Source organism: Gavia stellata, chromosome 14 (genome assembly GCF_030936135.1).
Source record: "Gavia stellata isolate bGavSte3 chromosome 14, bGavSte3.hap2, whole genome shotgun sequence".
NCBI lineage: Eukaryota > Metazoa > Chordata > Aves > Gaviiformes > Gaviidae > Gavia > Gavia stellata.
Genome location: NC_082607.1, coordinates 8,301,333 through 8,314,999, shown reverse-complemented (window position 1 = coordinate 8,314,999; position 13,667 = coordinate 8,301,333).

Here is a 13,667-nt window from a genome sequence, read left to right as displayed (position 1 = left end):
TGAGGGGCTAGAGCCCAGAGGTGGCACTGTGTTGTCCTGAACAGTCACAGGGTGAAGAAATCCTGCCAGTGCCCAACTGGAGGATACTGCTTAACACTGGGTTGACTTGGGAGGCCTATTCTGATCAAGGCAAAACAGTTAAGAGTTGGCTCCTGTGTATTACAACTTGCGCCGCCTGTGTATTTTAACTATGAAATAATCTTGTTGTCTTTTGTCCCCGGGGGGATCTCTGGGCTTCTAGAAAGATCTTGTGACTCTCTCTGTGACTGTCTCATATCAGGGAGGCAAGTGCTTAGGTCAAGGGCTGTCTCTTCCTATGTGAGTGTACTTTTAGTGCCTAATGGCTCCAGTTTCTGACTGAAACCTCTCTAGGCTTTACTGTACCATGAGTAAAAAGTAATGAGATTGGATGGAAATAAAAAAGGCCCAGGAATTTTGATTTTTCTACCAGACTGAGCTGCATAGAGTCCCCCATCCTTTGAAGACTGGCGTGGGTGGGAGTATTTCCATAGTCAGTGGGGTGGCTGAGCGTGAAGCACATGGTGAGCCTTTGCAGAGTGAGGGTTTAACTCCTCCTACATGATCTGCCAGTTAATGCTGTGTTTGACACTTGAACAAACTGATGGCTGCTCTAACCAGGGTGATGTTTCAGCCACGTTAAACCAAAAGGACACCGCTTTCTCAGGCTCAGTTGCTCCTGCTGATGGTGCTGTGCCTACGACCCTCTGATATGCCAATTGTTCACACAGCTGGGACTACCAGATTTTGTCAATGGAACCTAAAATGAAAGTGCCAAAGCCTGTGGATGGTTGGTGGATATTGATATTTGTAAGCTCCTAGTCTGAAAACCTCCCTCAACTTTTTCATTTGTTTCTCCTTCCAATCACAGTGACAGTTTCTTCTCAGGAGGCTGCACTTATCCTTTTATTTGCCCCATTAAATGCCGCTTTGCTGCTCTCTGACATCTGTCCCTCTGCTAGGCTGTTTCTGTCTTGTCTCTGTGTTTGGCCAGATGGTTGGGATAAGCTCTGTATCTGGAAGACACTTGGGAACACCAAGAAGCGGGGTTCTTAATTTTTGGCTGGCCAATACTTGATTTGTCTTGTTCCTGTCATTGTGATTTTGTTTTATCTGTTTTTAATGTCTGCTTTCTTTAAAAAAAAATGTTGGGGGAGGGTCAGGCTCTGAGTTAGACCCCAGTGCTGTGACTTCATGGAACTATGGCAGATTCCTGAGCCCAACGCTGGGTCCTTTGCCTCCTGGTGTCCTTTGCTATGCCCCAGACTCTGGGCCATGCTTGTGTAGCTCGGTAGCCCTGCCTGTGCCAGGTCTGCGCTCCCTTGAATATGGTATGGGAAAAGCGGGAAGGAGTGAGTTGCTGTGGGCAGTGATATGCAGAGCTTGGCGGGGATGGGGAAAGCTCACAGGGGGTGTCTGTTCTTAATCAATTTGAAGATTTTTACAGATTGGCTTTCTGGAGCTGGGAGATGGTCTGGGGAGGTGGGGGTCTCCTGCAAGCAAAGCCCTGTGTCTTCCCAAGGAGGCCTGCTCAGCTGCTGTCTTAGAGGAGCTTGGGGAGTTTCAGTGCAGCTGCGTGGGAGGAGAAGAGGGATTTGTGGTTGAGCTTCTGGGAATTAAAAAGGGTTGAAATCTTGCCAGCCAAAAATGAGATCCCTCTAAAACTAGGGTGAAATTCAGGCGCCACTCAAGTCAATGGAAGTTTTGTCCTGGATTTCAGTAGCATCAAGATTTTATCTCAGCTGCATGGAGAGAGAGTTGGAGTTATGTCCACTGCAGTGTTTGCTACTGAAGCTCTATAGCACGAACACCTTTCTAGAAAGTAAGTGTCACAACTGCAGTGCCAGAGCACTCCAAGTTATATGTGCCTGTTCAGACAGCAGAGGAAAAACCTGTGGAGGTGTTTGTAGGGTTAAACTGCCTACGCTCCTTTTTATAGTCAGGAGAGAGTGTGCTCCAGCATGGACGGCTCCCTGACTTTAAATGTTGCTTTTCCTCTGGAGGGAAGAATCTGTTTCATCTCCCCAGGATTGTGTGACCTGCCTGATCTGTTGGTGCAGTGAATGATATTATAAATACTTCTCACCCATACAGGGAAATCAAATAACAATTAAGAGGAACCAACTAAAAAGGCATTAATTAAATCTATTAGAATAACGTGCACTTGCAGAAATCTCTGTATGGGGTTGATATATGAGCACACACCAAAAAAAGATAAATTGATTTAATTGCCAATTTTTTTGCTGTAATGTATGATTTTTAATTGGGTGCTTTGGTCAGGAGATGGTGCTGTATATATGTCCAGTTGTCTTTTACACTTCTTTAAGCATTCCTAGTGCTATGCGATACTGAACTCTGAAAGCAGATTGCCCTGAAGATCTGCTCTGCTGTGAGATCTGCCCCATGTAGCTCTGAGAAGAGGAATGAATTACATGGTTGAGGAGCTGTCAAGCAGTTTTCGTACCTCAGATGTGGTCTCCTGGTGATTCACTATCACCTGATCTTCCCCAGCAATGAGGGTTTGTCCTATCCTTTGCCCTTACCCCCCAAAGGGTGTGCTATTTGGGCAAAACCCAGGCAACTGCTGTCAAGCCTCAAGCACCAAGTTGTTGTACCATCTGAAACAGAGCTACAGCAAAGCTCCTTTTAGTAATGTGAATTCCTGCTGACCTTGGCAGTAATATCTTATGTCTTGCATGCTTGAGGTGGCTTGGGTAAGTATCCAGTAGGGAAGGCTGTATGTCTTCACAAAGCTTTTTGTCTCAAATCTGAGAGCCAAATACAGAATCTAATATGATCTGGTGTGTCCACTAATGATTCCTGGAGGATTGCTAGAGAGATAACAAACCATTAATGGGCTGCTCTTAATTGTCTCTAACTTGTATAGTCTTCACTTAATAGATGTCTTTTTGTCTGTGCTTAACAGTAGAAAAATATTACGCAATTTAAATGTCTGGTGAGAAAAATAAGCTCCAAAAGAAGCTGCAGCTAAATGGCAATGCATATGTGACGGTAGATAAAATACATATGCTAATAGACCACTGCCAGGCCGTGTAGTATTTCTGCCTTGTAATGCCAAGAAATAGATAATGGCTTTGAGGCAAAGCATTCTGTCTCTGTTTTTTTCAGGTTGCTAAAGCTGAGCACGGTCAGGCTCTGACTCTTGCTGTTTCACGATACAATGCTGACTGCATTGGCTAAATTGGCATATTATCTATATTATCATATAATGGCATGATATCTGGCAGCCTAATGACTGGGAAACCTGTGCTGGCTTAGCTGCCTGACCAGCTTATGGTGTGAAGAGTGCTTCTTGTGTGGTGTGGTACACGGACTGAACATGGGCTGTGGAGCATGATCGCTCTGAATGGGAAAACCTGCTTCTTGTTGGCTCGGGACAGCAAGCTGATAGTGGGCTGCCCTCTGACAGCAGTGCTGGAGCTCAGATTTTGGTGACATGTTTAAAAGCATTGCTGTTTGGGCTTGTGCCTTCTGTAGAAGGGATCATTTTGCTTAACAGTTCTGGTGGCGCCTTTTTGCAAATAAGGAGTTAATGACTAGAGTGGAAAATACTTTAAATTCTTTTTGATAACTTCAAAAATGTTTTCAGTAGCAGCTGAGTTGTCAGAAAATATTTACATAAGTGCATCTGTGAACCTCGCTACAATATCTTAAGATCTGCAGCAGCTTTGTCACTTCCTTACAAATAGCTGTGAGCGATCTATTATGTAAAAAGGTTCAGTTTAATTTACAGGAAGCCTTACATTTTTCTCCAAGTACTATGTTTAGTTTATCTTTTTTTAAACTACTGTGGCTTTTTTTAATGCTTCTCTACAGAAGTCTGAATGATTTGTAGGGAAATGTAATACCTTTTTATTAGGCTGGCTGACTTGGGGAGGGAGGAGAGAAGTGAGCAATCCTTGTGTAGGTGAGCTGTTCTCAAAGCCTCCCTTGGCATTCCTGGCCCAATACTGAAGCGATACTGGCAGCTGGTTAACTCAAAGTTAAAACTTCTGCTGATGAGCTCTGTGGTGATACCAACATCAGCAATGCCCAGAGGAGTGCATGTTTCACCCCGCTCGGTGGAAGCCTTTGGGGCTGCCGATGACTGCTCCTGCTCAGCACCTGGTACAGGCACTTCTGGCTGCTCTGCTGGAAAGAGCAACAACCTGGCAAATTCCTGCTAACTTCAGTGCAGCTTTTGGAGGTTTATTTTATCCAAAAACCTTTAGGTCTTTGTGCAGTGACTTTTTTAAAAGTAATACGAAGTATCTTTGTTCAAAGGCCTGATGTTCATGCCAGCTTAATGCTGTTTTCTAAAACTGCTCTTCCTACTTGAAGTCTGTGTGTGTTTTGATTCTGAAACAAATGGCTGATGTTAATGTAAATTGGCTATTTACATTAGCTAAGCTGACTTTTAATCTCTCCCCCGCTCTTTTAACTTGAAAGATAAAGCTGCCCCTTGGTTGAACTGGTCCGAGACAACAAAATTGTCTTAAACTTGCACCTTACATTGTTCTGAATGTAAGTTTTATATAGACCCAAACCGTTCGATATCTTTAATTGTGTTATGTAAATTTGACCTACCCAACTTGCAAAGCTTCCCTAAACAACTAGAGGCTTGTTGGCATATGTCCTTAATCAGCCAAAAACAATCAGGGACACTTCCTGAGGTTGCTTTGTTCTTCTCCACTGTAATGTGTATTGTGTGTGGTCACGTTCTCTAAGTGTGTGAAGACTTGCTCACACTGTGGGAATTTCTTCTCTATCTATCTGCATTGCTGATGTAACCAGCTATTCAGACATATTTCTCCCTTAAGTGTAAAGCTAGAGACAATTATAATAATGGGACCAATTATTTTTTCCTAGTGTAGTGTCCCAGATCTGACTTTTCCTGAGAGAATACAATGTTTCTCTCTTATTTTATTTTTTCCTCCCAAACACTGGATGATATATCTTACCAAGGAGAAGATTGAGAGAGATGAGTGATCTTTCTCTCAAACTTAGTAATGAAAGAATTACATGTTGCTATCCAGATAATAACTGAGGTAACACAGCAATGAAGGCAGACTTTGAGCTGGTGAAGCATTCCCTGGAGAAAGGGAACGTATTGGCAGAAGTTTCTGTTAATTTTCATGTGTACTTTCATTCAGTGGAGGATTAAGATCACTATATGGCGATGCTGGTACTGGATAGAAGTTTGCATAGGAAGAGTGAGATTTCCAGAACTACTCTCTAGAGTTACTTGAAATTTCTCAGAAAAATGTTTGCTAGTATTTGAAGCCATTTAACAGGAAAATGTTCTATTCTTTGAGGAGGAGAATACAAACCTATATTAGAGGTTGTTTTTTTTTTAATTAAAAAAAAAAAAAGGCCTGTCCAAAGAAAAACTCTGCAAACTTAATTTTCTGAGGTAGTGTTTGAAAATATTTGTTTTAGGGTTTCTTTCTGAAAAGCCAGAAAGCTGTCAGAACTGACCAAGTTGAAATGTCAGACATTAACAGGGAAATTTTCCTGTACAGCTTCAGTAATCCAACATAGTTTTACTCTTCCCAATTTGCCAAATACAGTGTCTGGCACCATTATGTAGCCCTATGTATTTTTTTCTTCCTAAAACCCAAAACTAAATGCACTCTTTCAAGACAGAGAGGCCGTAGGAGTAAATAGAACTCAGTGATTTAAAACTCAGTGATCACAACTGGGCTAGGACAATGACTTAATGCCACCAGTGAAAAAGAGCAGTCCACTTATGTGCACTTTCAAAATGTTCAGTGTAATCTCAGTTTCTGGTGTTGCTTTATTTGGCTCTTACACCACTAGGTCCCAAGAGCTGCAGTGGGAGGCACTTTCCAGTCTGCTCCAGAGGGATGAATAAAAATCAGGTCTCTAAAGAGTTGAATCCAGTGTTTTCTCAAACATGGTTAGCTTTTTGCTCTGATCACTATGGTGACCTCTAGGTTAATGCAGTAGCAGTCTGGTCTGCTGTGAGAACCCTGCTCCCTCCTCCTATACTTCTGACCTTTTATGACTAGTTCTCTTAAAACATGGCCAAAATCGAATCTCTGATTGCATATTGAGAACAAATCAAATTTGATTGCTGTCTCATGAAGGTATGTAAAGCCCATTGGATGGGAGTAAAATTCAGTCTGCAAGTGTTTGCTTTAAAATCATTGGAAGAACTTGCTGCAATTCAGGCAACTCTTGGATTGTGCGAAAGACTGTTTTCCAGCCTAGTAGAGCCATCCAGTTTGGCGAGACTGTATTGCTCTCCCCCCGTCCCAAAGTGTCTGAACTTCATTATGAGTTTTCATTTTCTTTGTCCTGCACAAACTTCATGGTTCCCCAGGGTGCAGCTTCCTGTCTAGCCTTGTTGCTGTGCAAATCTCTTCTTCCACCTCAGTTTTTCTGTTAGGCCCAGGGTTAACTCTTCTAAAGGTCGCAGTTTCAGTGTACATCTCTTCAGCTGCTCTACATTAGTGAGTTTGCTCTCGTGTTACATTTAGGTTTAGAAATTCTAATATCGTTCTGTGCATGTCCACAGAACTTGTATCCCTCCTCACTCTGTTTTAAGTCTTAGAGTACTTTTGTCTCTAATTTCCCAAGAGAAAAAAAACATTTTCAGGACTCTTGAAATATGATTTGGGTTCAGATATTAAATGAACAAATATTTAGGTAGCTTATTAAATGTGTGATTTTACAACTTGTTTCATACTGTGAAATGAAGCAGGAATTTGAAGCTACTGGCTGGGATAGCCATTAGGTTGGGTTTTTTTAGGTACCAAACTTATACTGCCTTGATTTCTCAGAAAACTTTGAGCAACTCAGTTCTTACTGTCACGCTCCTGGGCAACATAATAGTTGCTCCTGTTCTATTTCCAATGGTTGTAGTAATTTTTTTCTAAGTTGTGACCACCTGTGAAGCATAATACTGCTGCTGCATGCACTTGCATGTAATGTTGTTTTTTAAGTGCCTGTTTAAAGATAGATGTCAGTGCTCTCTGAATTTGAATATGTAAGTAATTTGCTTTTAGTAGGCCAGGCCTTTGATTCATCTTTCTCTTTAGCAAAGCCGCCTTTTTTGGGCACACTCATTTCTTGGTGTAGTACGTGCTGTGTAGTCCCGGTCCAGTTCTGTGTGCACTACCAGCATTTTTGCTTGTCCTCACAGCCAGATTGCTTTTGAGCTTTCCTGCCTTAAATAACTTTTCAAATAGTAACACAGAAGTAGAAGCTTTTGTATTTCCTCATCAGGGCTGTCCCGAGACACCCGGCCCCATTGTAGTCCATTATTCTTTACAATTTAGCCTTTCGTTTGGACTCTTCTGGAGAGGGATTCTTTCTCCTTTTGACAGTAATTACATGGTAATAGACAATTAAACCTGGACTTATGGAATGTAAATTATCAACAAGAACTTTCAAGTACTTGTATCCTCGCTTCCCATGCCTTACAAAGCTCAGACCAGGCCTGCTCTGCTCTGCTCTCCTCTCCTCTTCCTCCTGAAGCTGCTGTTGACTGTCCTTTGGGTCTTCTTTCCATCTTCTTTCTCCTTATCCTCCATACCTCTTGCAGTAACTTCCCTTCCGTCACCTATCAAACATCTTCAGATGCTGTTTTGCATTATTTTTTAATCTGCGATATTTTTGAGCCTTCTCCCCTCTTCTCTGTTCCATCAGCTAGAAGCTCTTGCAGTGTCTTATAACCGTGTCCCATGTTTAGAAACAGCATCTTTTCAAAGTAATCCTTTGCACTGGCCTACAAAATTAAATACGAAGGTAGGGCTGAAGTATTCCACTTATGAATGGACTCAGTGTGTCATAGGAATTGACTGTGAAGTGAATACAAATGATTTCTTTGTGGCTGTGTGGCATCTTTTGGACATATACTTAAATATAAATCTTACAGGAATCTAAAATGAATGGGGAAATGAACAATAGATCAAGTATTTTGCTTTCCCATTAAATAAGTAGAAATAATCATGGGTACCATTTTGAAGCTTAGATGTTGCTGCTTAACTAAAAGTGATTTTGAGCAATGATGTGTGGATTAAATCATGGGATGCAGACTTAAATCTGGGTTCAATTCCCAGATCTGCCGTTTCATTGAGTAGCTTGTTCGAGTCACTGAATCTTCTGGTGTCCCACTTCCCCTTTTTATAAAAAGGGGACAACAATACTGCTTTTATCTTAGGTTATGAGGCCTCTGGGGCAGGAACTGCCTGTTACTTTGAGCGTGTGTAGTATTTAGCACAATGGGGTCCTCCTCTTGGAGATAATAACAACAACATGTGCAACATTCACATAACGCAATTTATCTTTCATCTTCCAATGCACTGGAGTTCCCAGATTGCCATAGCATTTTCTTTTTTAGATGCGAGAGATCTTTTTTTTTGTCTTGTAAGAACACAGACATGCTTTTTGTCTTTCTGTCATCTTGCCATCTGAGAGGAGGGAGGTGTGTGGGATAAACATGGCGGTATAGTGCACATTTTTCTGAAAGGTCTCCCTGAGTAGGTGGTCAAGATGACTTACCAGTTTAAAAAAATCCATCAAAGTAAGGGAAAGTACTTGTGATATACAGGGAGAAAAGCTTCTGGATTTCATGCCTTATGATGCACCATATGGTGAAAAGCAATCCAGAAAGAATATCTTCAGCATTGCTGTACTCCAAGGTAAACTACTGAGGTTAGATATAATTTTTTTTCCAGTGTTAGGGACAGCCTCAGAAGATAAAAGGCTTTACAATGAGGAGAAAGAAATGTTTGTCAAAAATCATTCAAACCCAGGAGACTAGTATCTACAGAGTAATATGGCTGTGCAGAGGTGCGATGGGGGGAAATGCCTATTTATTATAAATGGCATTGGGTGGACTGTCAGGAAGAAAAATAATTGTTTAAAAAAAATACTAAATGGCAAAAAGCTGTTCTGGCTATCTGTTATGCTCACAAGAAGTGAGAAGCTTCTTGTGGCATAGCTGACTTGCAAAAAATATTTGGGTTTGTAAGTATCTCACAGTAGGAAGCTGAACTGAGCATTAAAGACTGGGAAATTCAGCTGGTCTGTAGATGTACAACTTCTTTCCACACCCAAATCATGGACCAGCACGTCTAAAGGTTGCAGACAGGCAAAGATCCCTTTCAGTACATCTATTCGTTGCGCTATACAGACTTGTGCTTTGAAACTAAACTCAGCGGACTATGAAAACATCAATGATTTTGTTCTGCATCTCTGCAGGACAATGTAAAATTGTTAGCTTCTCCTTGAAGCTGAAAAGCTTCTCTGAGCATAAGCAAGTGAAGCTTTTGTAAACTCCATGTTTTGAACTGTTTTAGCAACTTATTCCGAGTCATAGGATGACTTCAGATAAGGAAAATGCCAACTGTGTCAAGGAAAGATTCTTCTTAAAGATCTTTCATAGAGGATCAAATGGGAAATGTTTAATTGCTGTGCTAGACCAGGTCTAAGTTGCCACTAGCCAAATGCCTTGTTTCTAGCACTGTCCATTTGAAAGTGCTTCTGAAGCAGATGGAAAACCCCCCGAAAGTTGTGGGGATACTGTCCCTATTTGAGCATCTTCTGTGTTTCAAGTAGTGACAGCACAGTGTGAACTTAAAAACATGAGACGACTTAGTTTTTCAGAATACTTGGTTATATAGGGGTAGAACTGCTTAACATATACATGTTGATCTGTCCTGGAAAACCAGAAGTCACCATTCTGTAGGATGAGAGAATATTGTTAAATATACTCCAAAGAGGAATCTCTCAGATATATTGCTTAACTTCTCTGACTGTTCTCAGAAATTTCTTTGACTAAACTTACTAGCTGTTCTTAAGCTATCCTCTAGATTTGTACCCTGGCTGCTCACAAACAAAGCTGCTGGACTCCTAACTTCTGGAGCAGTGTGTACAAATGGAGATGCCGTGCCTGCATCCTCTTTGAAAACATAGCTGGCATCTGTATGATTTCAGCCCGTGATGAACAATGTGCCACTGTTGAGGTACAACCGCCCTGAGAGATGTGCCTTTGTGCAATATTACTGGAAATGGCTGCAGCAAATACAGACTGTGATGTATTTGTACCATGGCAAAGCAGCGTGGTGTTTTCATGCAGAAAGACAGATTCCATCACAGTCCCAGACCGCAGTCAGCAAGCGTTAGACAGTGTGTTGCTATTGGGTAGAGTCGTTCTAGCCAAGATGCAAGATTTAGCAGATGTTTAGCAAAAGGTTCCATTCTTCTTGCCACAGACACATGTGGAGCTGTCAAGAGCCTAGTAAAGATTTTACAAGTTTTATAAGTCATAGTTTATTGAGCTTGGGAAAGAATTTAATATGGCATTGTGATCTTGGAAGCTGTTTTTTTCTGAAATAATATATTTTAATTTGTTATTTTAAAAGGTAAGCTCTACTTTTGTGATAACTAGTAAGAGGCAGGCTAAGTAGATTTTTTTTAAATGTTGCTTTTCTTCTTCTTTGGAGTGTCCTCCTGTAGTATCTTCTTAGGTTACACAATTGTGTTTTCCTCTGAGCGATAAACTACCAGCAAGCTGAATCAGCATTTTGAAGCAGCTTATATCTGGCTTAACTTTGCTCTGGAGAAAGTTCTTTACCAAGTCTCATAATAACTGTGGAATGGTACAAATAAAGGGAACACAATTTATCAACCATGGTTGGCTATGGAGAGTGATATATTTATATTAGCAGTTTATGTAAGTGAAGGACTTCTTAGGACACAAAACAGTGCTGCACATCACAGGAGGCATTTGTTGGGAGGGATCCACTTTGGGCAGGGAGATGCAGCCATGGAAGTCAGTGCTGTTTCTATCTACTGAGCACCGAGCCTACTAATAAAAGTGAAAAATTAAGTGTGATAATTTTATAATAGCTTGTGAGGTTCAGGCTGTAACTTACGCTACTATTTAAAGCATAGCAACTCTGAAGTGTCTCGCTTCCCATTGAAATTCTGTTGATTTGATTAAGCCCTGGGAAGTTTTCTGCTGGTCTTGCTTGCTGGGGAGAGAGTGCTCTCCATCAGACTCACTGATGTGAGCTGGAGGCACAGGCATTTGGGTGTGAAATAAAAGCAAGGGACTGGAGAGGCATTGTGAGGGATATGAAAAAAGGCCTAGTGTAGATACACAAGGATAACAAGCACTTCTGCTTTTTAAATGCCCTTCAGAAAGACTGGCTACCTTCTTGGCACTCCTCTAAGGGATTGAGAAGTAGTGCAGGTGCTGTTTTGGAGGTTGAAACACCAACGAAAAACGTTTCCTTCCCAACAGGAAAACTGGGTATGGAGCTCAAAGCCCCTGAAGCTACTCCTCTGCTCCAACAGTGACACTACCATCTTCCTCCTCTTGGAGCTCCTGCTGAATTATAAGCAGGAATGAGGCTTGTATAGTACATGGAAATACATTTTCCTCACTGGCATGGCTGAGAACAGCGGTTTGTTCAGTAGTCTACAGTTGTGATGGGGCTGAAGAGATGGAAAAGGAGGGGTTAAGATACCTGCTAGTACTGTCTCAGTGTGATATGGCTGCCACACTTGTGTGGAAAAGCATTAGCACTTCTGCTCTCCTTTGCATATGTCAGTTCTGAAGGCACTAAGACTGCAGAGGAACAGTGACTGATTGACATAACCCTAACAGAAACTGCTGGCAAAACCAGCTAGCTGCAGTGCTGTATTTGTTAGTGGGCACAAAATTTGGAAAGGTCCAAAGTAAAAACTACAATCTAAGAATCTGGATCTGATCTGCTAATTTGAATTTGAGAAACAGGATCCCCAGTAAGTGATGCTCACTCACTCCCAATGTGGAGGGAGTGTGGGTTTGCCTGGTGTAACCCAGAGCAAGACTAGCTCCCAGCTGAGTTGGAGACAGGTGTGCTGTTGAGGAGCATGATGAGCAGCACCACTGCAATGTTTCATAAGGAGTTGGAGGAGCAGTAAGTGGTGAGAAATGCTGAGAATCAGGCATGGCAGTTCAGTGGCTGAATCCTCCTTGATTTAGGGTCTGCCTTTGTTACATTTCAGTTGTTTCCCCAGACAAGGTACGATGAATGCTGAGATTCTCAAGAGATCTACTGTCCATCCTGTATATGTGAGTAGCTCTCATTAATGTTAATGGAAGTTGCATGTGCTCAAAAACTGAAGACTCCCTTGTGATGCCTAGAGAAGGAAGACTAATATCTAAATGATGTGTAATTATTTGTGCAAATGGTGTAATATGTGATGTCTTTGTTAGGTCATTGCTGCTCAAAGAATTGTCCCGATAAATTTTTCTTTAGAAAAATGGCCACACACAAAAAGTAACAGACTGTATTAATTTCTGCTTTGTTTTACTTAAACTCTGTGTGCTCCTTTCTTGTTTTCTAAACAAAAATTAGTGTTCCTGTAGTTCCCCTCCCCCAGCAAAGTATCTTTGAAAATTAGTGTTTGTTAGAGAAGAGTGAAGTGTCTATGTCCTGAACTGCTGGCCTTCAGGGGCTGATTAAGGAAACTGGGAGCTGTGGTGTGTACCTGAGCACAGACTTTAAAGGACAAGATTAATACTTTTTCTGACCTGAGCACTGCAAACAACTACTGAAGTCAGCAGGAGCTGGGGAGGTTCGGGATCATGATTATACTTCTTCCACCTGATGCCTGATAGGAGGAGCACCTTGTTTGTAACCCACTGTGTTACTGGGAAGAGGAGCCAGAGGAAGAGGGAAGGGTCTCTTCTCTGACTTTGTTTTGCTCAGCACAGTGGTGCTCTGCACGTAGCCTATAGCACTGTGGACTTTGAGAGTATGAATGGTAAGTAATTGCGGTTAACATCTGTGTAAATTGGAAAAACAACCTTTGGAAGTTGTATCTTGTGAAAGTACCAAGAAAGACATGAAGAACTTTGCATGGAAGAGGCAGTTTGGTTTTTGAGTATGTAAAATCTTAAAAACATCTGAAGCAAAGGCATGAACTGAAGTTACTGTGCACATTTGCTTTGCTGGGCTTTGGACCAAAGGGTACTCTTCATTTTTAAAGTGCGTCCTCTCGAAGATGCTCTTGAAGTGGGGCATCTCAGTGAAGTTTGGGTAGTAGCTGGTATTGACGGTAGCAAGGTTGCTTCTGGTTAAAACTTTATTCTAACTTCTAAGACTCCTGAGAGAGAAATCTGGCTCTTGAAGAAATAACACAGTAACACACTGGTGATCAGAATTAGCTCCTGGTATAAAACTCTGAGGAAAATAGTACTGTTCTACACAATTGAACATGCAGGGAAAGCCCTCAGCTCTTTGAACTGAGGAAGCTCTGCTGCTTGGCAGCTCTCAGAGCATTTGCTTAGCCTGTTGGGGCAGCATCAAAGTTAGTCCCCAACATTAATCAAGTGTTAGGGTTGCATCAAGTCAACTATTGAAGTTTGCCTATGCAACTGTCAGTGAGTCCCCTTGGGTGTATGAGCAAGACTCGTGTGCCAGGTTTCTTTATCTGATGTGCAGCATTGGTATAAATGGACTCTGTAAGCAGAGCATGCCACACAAACCCTGGGCTGTGGACAGAGTTACTGATTTTTTAAGTGCTTCTGGCTTGTAAACACTTCGCAAATGTAAATCTTCATGACAACACTGAGCTGAGAGGGTGACAGACACCATGGAGAAACTAAGGAGTGGAGATGGCGT